We start from the raw sequence: 12970 nt of genomic DNA, 5'->3' as shown, positions 1-12970 counted from the left end.
TTAACTGCCCTGCTTGGTACAGAGGTACATCTTGCAAAGAAGTGCATAAGTTATTATTGGGATATTTCACATGAAGACTTCAACCAGCTGAGGATCAAGACAAGGCAAGTGAGGTACTACATGCCTTTTAGTGGTTGTTAAAAGTTCTAGCTTGAATCTTTCGCCATTCAGAGATCAGACACTTATCAGACACTTGGCATTGTTTAAAAAAAAATGACTTGGAATTTTGTCTGTATGATGTCTCCATAAGTCTGGATGGTTATTCACTGGGACGTAATATTGTGGCAGGGCATGTTTTTATTTATTTGGAGAGTTGGGGGCCATTCTTAACAATTCATGTTTCTTGGACAGTTTTGAGGTGTTTTGAGTAACCATTTTCTTGCCAAGTGTGAGTGGTGAGTGTGTTGTTCTAGACTATTGACCTATTGCTTTACAAAAAGCTCCCAGACAGACATTAGTAATATACAAGCTTTAATTTTAATTTTGCTTTGCTGCAGCCAGACCTAGTGGAAAAAGGATAGATTTTTGGTTTTAGCAGTTGTCTTCTCTTTTTCACTTCTGTCTTTTATCTTCATCCTACATCCTGAAGTTGAATTAAGCCCATTTATGATAAAACATTGTCATACAAAACTATTTAATGTAACACCTAGTGCCCGCTTCACAGGCAAGGTTCTTATGGAAGAATGAGAATGCAGGATGTCTTGAGTTTAGTCCAGATGAATGCAATGGTGTCTTGTTCACTTAGGATTTTAGCAAGCTGGTGCAGCTAAGATAGCTGTGGCACAGAATAAGGCTATATAAATGGTTAATGATGTTAAAAAAAGTAAATACGTAATAATTTGGGATGGTTTTTTTTTGTAAGCTTTCAGGTGAGATATTGTATGCTCTGAAAAAGCTGTGTACTCTCTGGGGTAATTTGGCTGGTTGAAACCGTTATTGTATTCTTTATTAGGGATGTTTAATTTAGAGAGATCATGCGGTCATTTTTTTGGTTGTAACAATTGTATCATATTTTCTACAAGGGTGTTATTTAAATTTTTTGGAAGACTAAACTTTATATAGTATGAAAAAGAAATTATGGTTTCTGCTTCTTTCACATGGAAGGTCTTGTATTCGAAAAGGTCTTGTATTCATGTTTTTGTAATAGGAAGGTCTTTTATTCGAAAAGGTTTTGTATTCATGTTTTTGTAATAGGTGTTAGAAATTCGTGTAATGTAATAGGTTTAGATATAGTTAAGCAATTTTTAATAAGTTCTTTTGAAGAAATGAACTAGCCACAGCTTGATTATCCTCTGAAAAAGTATTAGGAAGAGGATTTATTCCTTAATAAACTGTAACTTTTAATAATTTCAGTATAGTCCATCTTCTCAGTCCAAGCAGGAGTAAAAGTTTACTTATATTATTTGGAGGGAAGTAATGGATCAAGATTAGAGAAATCTGAAACTCAAGTTCCTGAGGAAGGAGAAGAACCAGGGAATGTCCATTCCTCATCTTCCTGCAGACCAATATACCATTAACCAGGGAATGTCCATTCCTCATCTTCCTGCTGACCAATATACCATTATTACGATCTCGACTCTCGAGATCGACAGGTTCTTAAAAATAATAAACAATTGGGCTGTAATGACTGACGACAGGTGACAAACAAAGGAGGGAGGAGCATAACAAAATAAAAAAGTTACCTTAAAATTAATTTATTTACAAGAGTTAAATACATTATGTACAGCGAGTCAAGGTTCTGGGTGGCAAAAACGCAAAAAATTACAAACTAACAAAAACAATAATAGTAAAATCAGTCCCTAAGAAACAAAATCCACCCTTCAATAACAAAAGCCATGAAAAATCACAACTCTAAACAATCAAAAAGAATACAAATCTACAAAATAGGGGCTGTATAAGGGGCTATAACAAGGTCTTTTAAATTTAATTAAAAATAAAAATAAAATAGGAAACAGGCCATAACTACCATAATTAAAATTGACACTGAAGCGGCATAATGGTACACAGAGCAAAACGGGGAACACTTCCTCAAACAATGAGGACAACAGTCCAATGCCGGACGATCAAGATAGAGCCGATACGACAACCACCTCGTCCTTGGAGACAATATGGACATCCTCCTCGAATGCTGGGCAATCAAGACAGAGTTGATACAACAACCATCTCGACCTCAGATACAGTATGGAGGTCCTCCTCGACCACTGGACGTTCACGACAGGGTTGATACAACTACCAACTCGTCCTCAGATATTCTCCGCTGCTCTGCTGCCAAGACTCTGCCTCTCTGCCGCTCTGAACCTGGCTGGTTGTTCTGCCCTCCAGAACCTGACTGGCGAAGTTTGACGCCATCCAAACAGACGTCAACTCGCCAGCAATTAAAAAAACAAAACAAAAACAAAGGAGGCAACAATCCACCAAGGGAACAATCGGCAAACGATTGTTCCTAACACCTCCCCACCTAACAGAAAAAAAAAATTATCATTATTAATTTTTTTTTTTACAAAGAAAATACTCTTCCCCGATGCTGCCACACCCCCGTCAGCCAAAACAGAACCAATCCTGGCAAGGTCGCCAATATTACGATCTCGACTCTCGAGATCGACAGGTTCTTAAAAATAATAAACAATTGGGCTGTAATGACTGACGACAGGTGACAAACAAAGGAGGGAGGAGCATAACAAAATCAAAAAGTTACCTTAAAATTAATTTATTTACAAGAGTTAAATACATTATGTACAGCGAGTCAACGGTTCTGGGTGGCAAAACGCAAAAAAATACAAACTAACAATAATATGTAAAATCAGTCTAAGAAACAAAATCCACCCTTCAATAACAAAGCCATGAAAAATCACAATCTAAACAATAAAAAGAATAATCACAAAATAGGCTGTATAAGGGCTATAACAATCTTTAAATATAAAAAATAGAAATAGGCAGCGTAATACATAATTAAAATTGACACTGAAGCGGCATAATGGTACACAGAGCAAAACGGGGAACACTTCCTCAAACAATGAGGACAACAGTCCAATGCCGGACGATCAAGATAGAGCCGATACGACAACCACCTCGTCCTTGGAGACAATATGGACATCCTCCTCGAATGCTGGGCGATCAAGACAGAGTTGATACAACAACCATCTCGACCTCAGATACAGTATGGAGGTCCTCCTCGACCACTGGACGTTCACGACAGGGTTGATACAACTACCAACTCGTCCTCAGATATTCTCCGCTGCTCTGCTGCCAAGACTCTGCCTCTCTGCCGCTCTGAACCTGGCTGGTTGTTCTGCCCTCCAGAACCTGACTGACGAAGTTTGACGCCATCCAACAGACGTCAACTCGCCAGCAATTAAAAAACAAAAAACAAAGGAGGCAACAATCCACCAAGGGAACAATCGGCAAACGATTGTTCCTAACAACCATGAACCAGGGAATGTCCATTCCTCATCTTCCTGCAGACCAATATGCCATGATGTGCTAGCTCCTGAAACCTTAAGATGTACTCTGTAAGTAGATTCTAAAAACTGGGTATGAAATAAACTTCATTCACTTTCAAAACTTTTATTGTATTGACAAAATACTTTACAAAGTAGTTGACTGTGGATTCACAAATTAAAATTGGGTATACTTGAGTCACTCTCAAAGCTTTTATTGTATTGGTGACAAATTAGTTGCCTATGGATTCACAAATTAGTTCACTATGGATTCCTAGATAAAAGTTATGTTCATGTAAGAGGATATTATATCATGTAAAAATTACTTCTTTTTTTTCCCTCCACGTAGGCCCAAAGAATATCTACAACAAATTCAGTTTTCAGTTTTTTCTTTACAGGAGAGATGGCTGAATAGTTAGGATCAACTGCTTATGCATGTCCATCACTGAAGTTTTGGTTAAAAGAAATCACAAATCAACAACCTCGTCAGGAAAAGTCACAGCCTTTGTAACATTCAGACATTTAACTCTTCATTTAGAAAGTGCATCAATCAATTTAACAGTGAAGTTTGTGCTTTCAATCTAGAAAGAAAGTGTGCCATGTCTGCTGTAAGCATCTTTACATTTACTATTACTATCCCAACCCCTTATCAGCCAAAAAGTATGCACTCATAATATCCACATCATCAACTTTTTGAATTCTTGGAAATTTGTTAATTTGAACTATAGTATCAGTAATGTTTCTCTTCAGTCCTTTGATATGTTTTATATGTGAGGATTTTTAACTGGTACAGTGGATGCTTTGATATGTTTTATACGTGAGGATTTTTAACTGGTACAGTGGATAAATTTGGAATTTATATTACTATAATCTTCCATCGTAGGTGCTGATGAATGGCTCAGGACAGGATGTCATCTGCAAGGATAAATAGAAAATGAAACTGCGGCATGAACTGAAAATTTGCCACATTTGGCCTGGTGAAGGCTGGCAATAATTGGTGTTGGTAGCAGCAACTAATTCAATAACCTAGCATAAAGCACACGATGCTTGGTTCTCTAGAACTTAATGTTAAGCTTTCGACTGCTCACAAGCAGGTTGAGAACATCAAGAAACCAATCCTTTGTTGCCTGAGAAGCAAGGAATATACGAGTAACTGAAGACTGTGGAACCTTCAGACCAAGCCTAAATCACTAGGGGCAGGCTGTGCTAAGCAACAAACCAGGACATGATTGCCTACACAAACTTCTCACTGTGCAATTGTGTCTATGAAAAGGTTTTGAAGTAATCAGAGGAACACCATCCTTGAGGAGGGCTTGCTCTTGCATCCATTAGGAGGAGATCTGAAGTGGTTGTGGAAAACCAGCCTTTTTAAAGACAGGTGATGGAACAGACGTGACAGCTGGGCTAGAAGAATTTTCTGCTATTGAAACACTTGATCCAAGTCTTCAGGCCCTATGAGGCACAAACCAAACTGCTGAAGTGATGGTCTTCCTCCAAGTAAGTGGGATTATTAGTGGATAAGACAAAATCCTGTTGTTACTTGAGCTGCAGACCCAGATGACAATCGGATTGTTGAAGTTAGTCTTCAGGGCCTATGAGGCACAACCTACTGCTGAAGTGATGTTTTCCCTCCAACTAACTGGCATTTGTGGACGAGACAAAATCCTGTTGTTACTTGAGCTGCAGACAAAGATGCCAAGGAGAAGTAGGCACACACTTCCAAGGTTTTGACGAAAACCTGATGGTCATATAGTTTAAGATCTTACACCAGAGTGTTGAACTAAAAAATCTTGTCATTAGGATGTCGGCCATTCCTTCTTGATGTGCTGGCTCACTGACCGAGTTACATACAGAATGGATTAAACCACCATGTAAGCAAAAACTTGTCATAAGTGCAGCAGCACTGCAGTGGGTATCACCATTTGATCCTGGCAAAAATTACCAGAGGGAAAAATTACTCTGCTGCACAACAGCTGAATCCACCTTCAGCACTAGGGCATCAGGAGTCAGTCACATACTGGGAAACTTCGAGAAAAGGCAAGGCAAGGCAGGTGGCAGGTAGAACCACCGTCAGCACTAAGGTACCAGGAGTAGAGTCAATCATACGATGGTTAACTTGGATTAGAAGGCGAGGGAGGTAGAACAGGTGTCAATCCAGAACACACGATGTAGAAGCACCTACTAAGGAGGAGAGGAGTCAACAAGGATATAAATGTTTACTTAAAAATACCTTCAGTAAAATTACAATCCATTAAATGCATCAAGGAACACATGGTAGTTTCTAAATCAAGACTGGTATAGTAAGCACACAGCTACCAGTTGGTACAGGGGTTACTGTATAATGAGAATTTTAATTATGTCATTGTCTTAACAGATAATTTCCTCTTTTTACTGTAAATTAAAACAAAATTAATATTTAAAAAGCCACACCATCCTACGTTCAGGAACTAGGCAAGCTCACTTGAAAAATATAAATTACAAATAGAAAACTTGGGAAATATACACTTTGTTAAAGAGAGCAAGTTAATTGTTTTTTAGCACAATCAGAAACTTCGAATTGTGTAGTCGAGATATATATAACTTGGCAAAGTTTGAATGATCGAATTAATTTAGAAAATAATTAGTCCATTGTTTATACAATCTATAGTTTCCAACTGTATTTACAACAAAGTCTTTGCAAACATCATTACTTATAGTAAATAAAATCTTAAAGTTTTCATTATTCTGTTATTATCTAATACTGTGATTTTAGCCATATTTTCTATTATCGTATATTTACCTTTCCATTGGAAGCTGGTTGCAACTGGCTAGATGAGACTGCAGAACAAAGCTGTCTGAAAGAATATTCAGAATTACTAATGTCCAGAGTTAATTTTTTAAGATTTCCAATCAATTTTCCTTTTAGAATTCCAATCAGTTTCCTTTAAGACAAGAAACAAAAGTGATTTTGGGAAATACAGAAAAAATATATATGTACCTATATTACCCGGGATGTAAATTGCACTAACTTTTTATGTAAATACCCCTTATGCATTAAGTAATTTAGAATAGATTACCAATTGGAAAATAGATTAAAACTGATATAGAACATCTAAAATTAGGAACAGTAGCATATCAAAAATAACCACTCCGAAAATACCTCCGTGGAGACATGCGAAAATAGAAATCTGTGAAAAAAACATTTAATAAAAAGGGTAAACCGACTGCACAATTCAAATTAAAGAGTGAAGTTTCTGTCACACCAGGAAAAACATAAACGGGACATTAGTATTTATACAGATGGTTCCAAGTCGAAGGAGGGTGTAGGCTATGCTGTAGTAACAAAAAATATAAAAATAAGGGAAAAAATTCCCAAAATATGCTCGATATTCACTGCAGAGATAAATGCTATATTAGAGGCTATAAAACACACCTTTATGGTGGGAAGGCAAACGATACCTTTGTAATATACACGGATTCTTACAGTGCTTTAGAAAGCGCTAAGACAATACACAGTTTTCTCATCCCGTAATTGAAGAAATAAGGGAGTGGGAGGATAGATATAATAGTAAACGGAAAATATATAAATATAAAACTATGTTGGGTCCCTTCCCATGTGGGCATAAAGGGTAATGAAGAGGGGGATAAAAAAGCCAAAAAGGCAGAAAAAAGGAGTCTATCAAAAAAAATACAAATACCTTACAATGACATTAAAACAACAATAAATGAATACTGTCAATCAAAATGGGAAAAAGAATGGCTAGAATTGAATCATAAATTAAAGCATATTAAACCATTTGTAAAACCTTGGAATAGACAACAATGTCAAAGAAGGGAAGATGTCATATTAACAAGATTAAGAATAGGACACACATACTTAACACACAAATACTTGTTGTTGCAAGGCGAGGAAAGACAGGCCCCTTACTGTGACCATTGTCGTAACTCTTTGTCACAAGTCCGTCATCTGCTAATTGAATGTAATAAATTCGAAAGAAAACGAAGATCCAACAACATATATAACATACCACTTGAAGAACTATTGGGAGAAAATGCCCCGCTTCAAAACATAGTAAATTACCTCAAAGAAATAAACCTGCTTTATATGATATAACACGTCTTATAGTATCATAGTTATACAGTAAGCGCTGAATGGCCTTTGCTGCCCCAGTGCTTGGTGTAACACCTAAAATTTATAAAAACAACCAACCAACCAACCAATTTGGAGATAAAATATCTAAAATATGGGAATACTGCACAAAAATGCTATCACCAAATTTATAATTATGTATAGCAATCGGTCTTATTATTTTCTTTGAAAGTCCAACTAAATTCTTAAAGAATAAAAATGAGCTGCAAAAAAGTGTCACTTATTATCCGTACGTGAGTTACAAATCGGACTGCACTCCTATGGAGACTTCATCCATCAAAGGACAGTCACAAAAGTCTTAGGAAAAAAACAAAAAAACTCATTGGTGTGGTGGGTATATAGTGTGCCACCTCTGTGCCCGCGAGTTTGATTCTCGGGCATTCCAATGATGGGTGAGATATGTGTAATTCTGGTGATAAAAGTTCACTCTCGATGTGGTTCGTTAGTCCCGTAAAGCCAATGGTCCCGTTGCTGAATAACCACTGGTTCCATGCAGCGTAAAAACACCATGCAAACAAACTATAGTCTTTTAAAAAGCCAATCCATTCGATACCGAATCCCTCAGTGGCTGCTAATAAATGTTCTCTGCAATTAAAAAGTCAGTTGTCAGTACAAATTTAATGAATATTCTAAAAATATCTGTTTAATAACAGGACAGCATTGAAGTAAATTTTACAGATAAGAAAAAATTTAATTGTTTTAATTACAAACCAGATTATACAATTTAATCCCATACACAAGTAAAGTCATTAGTTCAATAACCGCTACAAAACTGCGACCGTTCGAACAACTATGGTATGGTACAGTCATCAGAGGTTCAAACTGTTTACTCAACCTTGCAATTTAGCACACCCGAGTTGTTCAGTCCTGTTAAATTAACCCTTCACCTGGTTAATAGGAATTTTAACATTATTACGATGAAGTCAAACTGTAAGCCAAAATGTTTACATATTTCAGATTCATGGTGCCACTCTCAAAGGAGTAAAGTATTGATACTGTATAGTACTTGTTGCCCCTGCTGTCATAAATTGGCCTTTTAGATGCTAAGGACAAGATAGTGGAAGCAAGAGGTAGACAGGTCAAATGTATACAGAAAAAAGCCTCTGCGCTAAGCCAATATCCAAGGACCTAAGCTACCTCTTACCTAGGGAAAAGAATGTTTGGAAATACTACCAGACCGATGGTTTTTGGATGCCTGAAGAGTATGGGAAAACAATGGACATTGCAGAAAATGATTTTCTTTGATACTAACCTTTTAACACATAGAAAACGAATACAAAGGGGTAGCTAAACCTTATTCTGCAGAGGGCACTTGGTTGAAATATATTTTTTCATTTTCGCAAAAATCTGCTCTCTTAGGAGACACGTTGAGTCTCCTAATTTGACAGATCTGAAATTAAAATTTCTAGAGACACTCAAAATAAATGTCACGTGTTCAGAGAGAGAAAACTGTAAGAAAACCGATGCTTTTCATGCCCCAGCACACGTTAGTCCCCGTGGGTAGTGCCATCAGTGACCCTCACGCGGTGCGCTGTAGGCATTACTTAAGGCTTTTGTAGAGTCCCTTCATGCCTTAGCTCCAACCCCTTTCATTCCTTTTATAACCTCCATTCATATTCTCTCTTCCATCTTGCTATTTACCCTCTTCAAACACTTGTTTCATAGTGCAACCGTGAGGTTTTCCTCCTGTTACACCTTTCAAGCCTTTCTACTCTCAATTTCCCTTTCAGCGCTGAATGACCTAATAGGTCCCAGTGCTTGGCCTTTGGCTTAAATTATATAGTATTCTATTCCATTCCACAATGTAGTCTCGCCCCACGAAATTAAATAAAGGAACTGAATTGCAATTTAGTTTGGACCAGTACACATATACACAGCTATCACATAAACATACACATACATACAAATACATTATATATAATATATATATATATATATATATATATATATATATATACATATATGTATATCTTATATATATAGTAGCTGTCGAATGAGATATATATAATCAATAAAATTAGTATTTTCATAATAAAATCTAAAAATATACTAAATTACAATTTTGGAATGTTCATGTGTATAAATGTTTTCTTTACCCACAATTGTCGATATCCATAGAAAAAATTAAAAATCAGTTAATTAACTATAAAAAAGATCGTGTGTATATTATCATAAATGAACTCTAATCACAACAATAACATCTTAATATCATGGATAGCTGTAACAAAGTTTGGTAGTAGTGTACAATACAATTAGATCAATCGCTAAAAAAAAATCTGACAGTAGCTCTAGAATAGATACATTTACATAAAATATGAAGTCTGATAAGTTTTTAAAAAACCAGAGATAATTAACAGACGACCATTCACTTCTTTAAAAAAAACAACAAAGGTTATACAAATGTCAAAGCCTAGAAAAGATTACAGAATACCCACAAACCATTCTAAACGGTAAATCAAACAATTAAATAAATAAAAATTATTCTTTGTTACATTCCGGAGAGTTAACATAGTCTTAGAGGCCTAAGGCTGTCAATTGCCCAATTATTTCAATTTATACATTTTAGAAAGAAGACCATATTAGCTCTATGTTTAATATTTCCACCGATTCTTTGCTTTTCGTTAATTTTCAGTAGTCTAGGCTGGCAATAACTGAACAGTCATTATAATATTTCAGTTCAGAACTGATTTTTCTCTAGATATCTTCACGGACTTAAAACACTGTAATTAAAGAAATTTAGCGATTACAAAAATACCTTTCAGACATTCATTTCACCTTTTGAACTAGAGGGGAACATCGACAACGTTATAAGACCCAGAGTTCTTATAACCTTCTCGTTATTAGAACTCTGGGTCTTATAACGTTGTCGATGTTTCCCTCTAGTTCAAAAGGTGAAATGAATGTCTGAAAGGTATTTTTGTAATCGCTAAATTTCTTTAATTACAGTGTTTTAAGTCCGTGAAGATATCTAGAGAAAAATCAGTTCTGAACTGAAATATTATAATGACTGTTCAGTTATTGCCAGCCTAGACTACTGAAAATTAACGAAAAGCAAAGAGATCGGTGGAAATATTAAACAGAGCTAATATGGTCTTCTTTCTTAAAATGTATAAAATTGAAATAATTGGGCAATTGACAGTCTTAGGCCTGACTATGTTAACTCTTCGGAATGTAACAAAGAATAATTTTTACTTATATAATTGTTTAATTACCGTTTAGAATGGTTTGTGGGTATTCTGTAATCTTCTCTAGGCTTTGACACTTGTATAACCTTTGTGGGTTTTTTTCAAGAAGTGAATGGTCGTCTGTTAACTATCTCTGGTTTTTAAAACTTACCAAACTTTTTTTTATGTAAATGAATCAATTCTAGAGCGACTGTCAGGATTTTTTTTAGCGATTGATCTAATTGAGGGCCTCAGAACCACAGAGTTGTAAACGCCACCCCTACCAATATTGAGTTAGTCATACCAGTAGATTTGGCAACGTTTCCTCTGTCTATTTGTTGCATTTCTATGCTATTCAGGAGTTTCAAAAAGGTCGAAATCCCTACTTGAGCATTAGGAATTATCGATTTTGTCAACATGAATGAACGTTGTGTCGCGCGGAGGTTTACAGCCTCATAGGGCTCAGTTAGAACCACAAGGAAGTACGTGCGTAGCTCAAGAGTGAGCCAATGAGAGCGCGCGTCACTAAGCGGGTAGTCCAGCTCTAAGCAAATCAGCATTTTTCCCCATAAGGCGGCCGTAAGTGTCGGCCAATCACTGCACAGTTTACATTCCCCACCTCCCCTTATTTACAAGTTCTTTAGCGAATGTACAGTATTTTCATGGTGAGTACACGATTAAAAATATTTGCTTTTTTTTTTTTTTTAGAGAAGTAGTAGTGAGTGTAGTAGTATTATTTTTCTAATAATTTTTTTTGTTTGATTATTATCATGATATTGGTGGTGTATTATTTAATGACTAAACATTATGATGATGGAATGTTATCATGGTCAACATCATCAATACTAATATTACCGGATATCATTATTTTTTGCTATTATCAGATTAATTATTATTATATAAATTTCTCCTATTATTATTATTATTATTATTATTATTATTATTATTATTATCAGCATAACATCCATGATTGTTATAACACGAAAGTACTTTTCATGGTGAGTACACATTATAATTATTATTATTATCAATATTATTAGCCAATATTACTGTATTACCATTATTAGATATTTTTATATTATATATTTTAACATTATTATTATTATTATTATTATTATTATTATTATTATTATTATTATTATTATCATCATCATTGCTATTATTATTATTATTATTATTATTATTATTATTATTATTATTATTATTATTATTATTATTATTATTATTATTATTATTATTACATCTATTGCTGTTATAACACGAATATAATAACACTTTATTATCCTTTTACACATTTAATTATAGTTTAAGTGCTGGTTATGAATAAAATATACACAAATGTGGAGGGTTAGGCGTACATTTTGAATGCTAGCGCACAAGCGTACTCCACAATTTTTTTAAAATTGTCACCAAAAATTTATAAAGGGTAGGGCTTTCATATGAAACTTAGTTTAAATCAATATCTTTCTAGAAGCAGAGTAATGAATGCTAGACTTTGAGGGCAATTTACTAATTTTTTAAAAGTGGCTGTTTACCACCTTGTGGTTCTGAGACCCTCAATTGTATTGTACACTAATACCAAACTTTATGTTACAGCTATCCATGATATTAAGATGTTATTGTTGTGATCAGAGTTCATTTATGATAATATACACCACGGATCTTTTTTATAGGAAAGTAACTCATTTTTCCTTTTTTTTCTATGGATATCGACAATTGTGGGTAAAGAAAACATTATTTAACACATGAACATTCTAAAATTGCAATTTAGTATATTTTGAGTGGTATATTTTATTATGAATACCTAATTATTACATTATATATTTATAATCATCGCGACAGCTGACTTATATATAAATTTATAATATTAATCAACTGGTCCAAACTAAATTGCAATTCAGTTCCTTTATTTCAATTCGTGGGGCGAGACTACATTGTGGAATGGAATAGAATACTGTATAATTTAAGCCAAAGGCCAAGCACTGGGACCTATTAGGTCATTAAATCATCATAAGATTTATTTTTCTTACCGTCACTCGTGGTGTTTCGGCAAAAAAAAATAAAAAAATTGTGATAATCCCCGGCCTGCTGCGGTCAGCCTTCCCAATATGTACACGTTCCTTGCGGAAGTAGTGTTGATGCCCTTGGGACGCAACAAGATTACCTGCCCTGTCGAAAAATGAGACAGACATATCACTCATACCTGTAATTGTGATGAAAAGCATCGTTGGTTGGAGGAG

Source organism: Macrobrachium nipponense, chromosome 27 (assembly GCF_015104395.2).
Source record: "Macrobrachium nipponense isolate FS-2020 chromosome 27, ASM1510439v2, whole genome shotgun sequence".
Classification (NCBI taxonomy): domain Eukaryota; kingdom Metazoa; phylum Arthropoda; class Malacostraca; order Decapoda; family Palaemonidae; genus Macrobrachium; species Macrobrachium nipponense.
The sequence above is the reverse complement of the archived record's forward strand: the minus strand, read 5'-3'. Positions refer to the sequence as shown.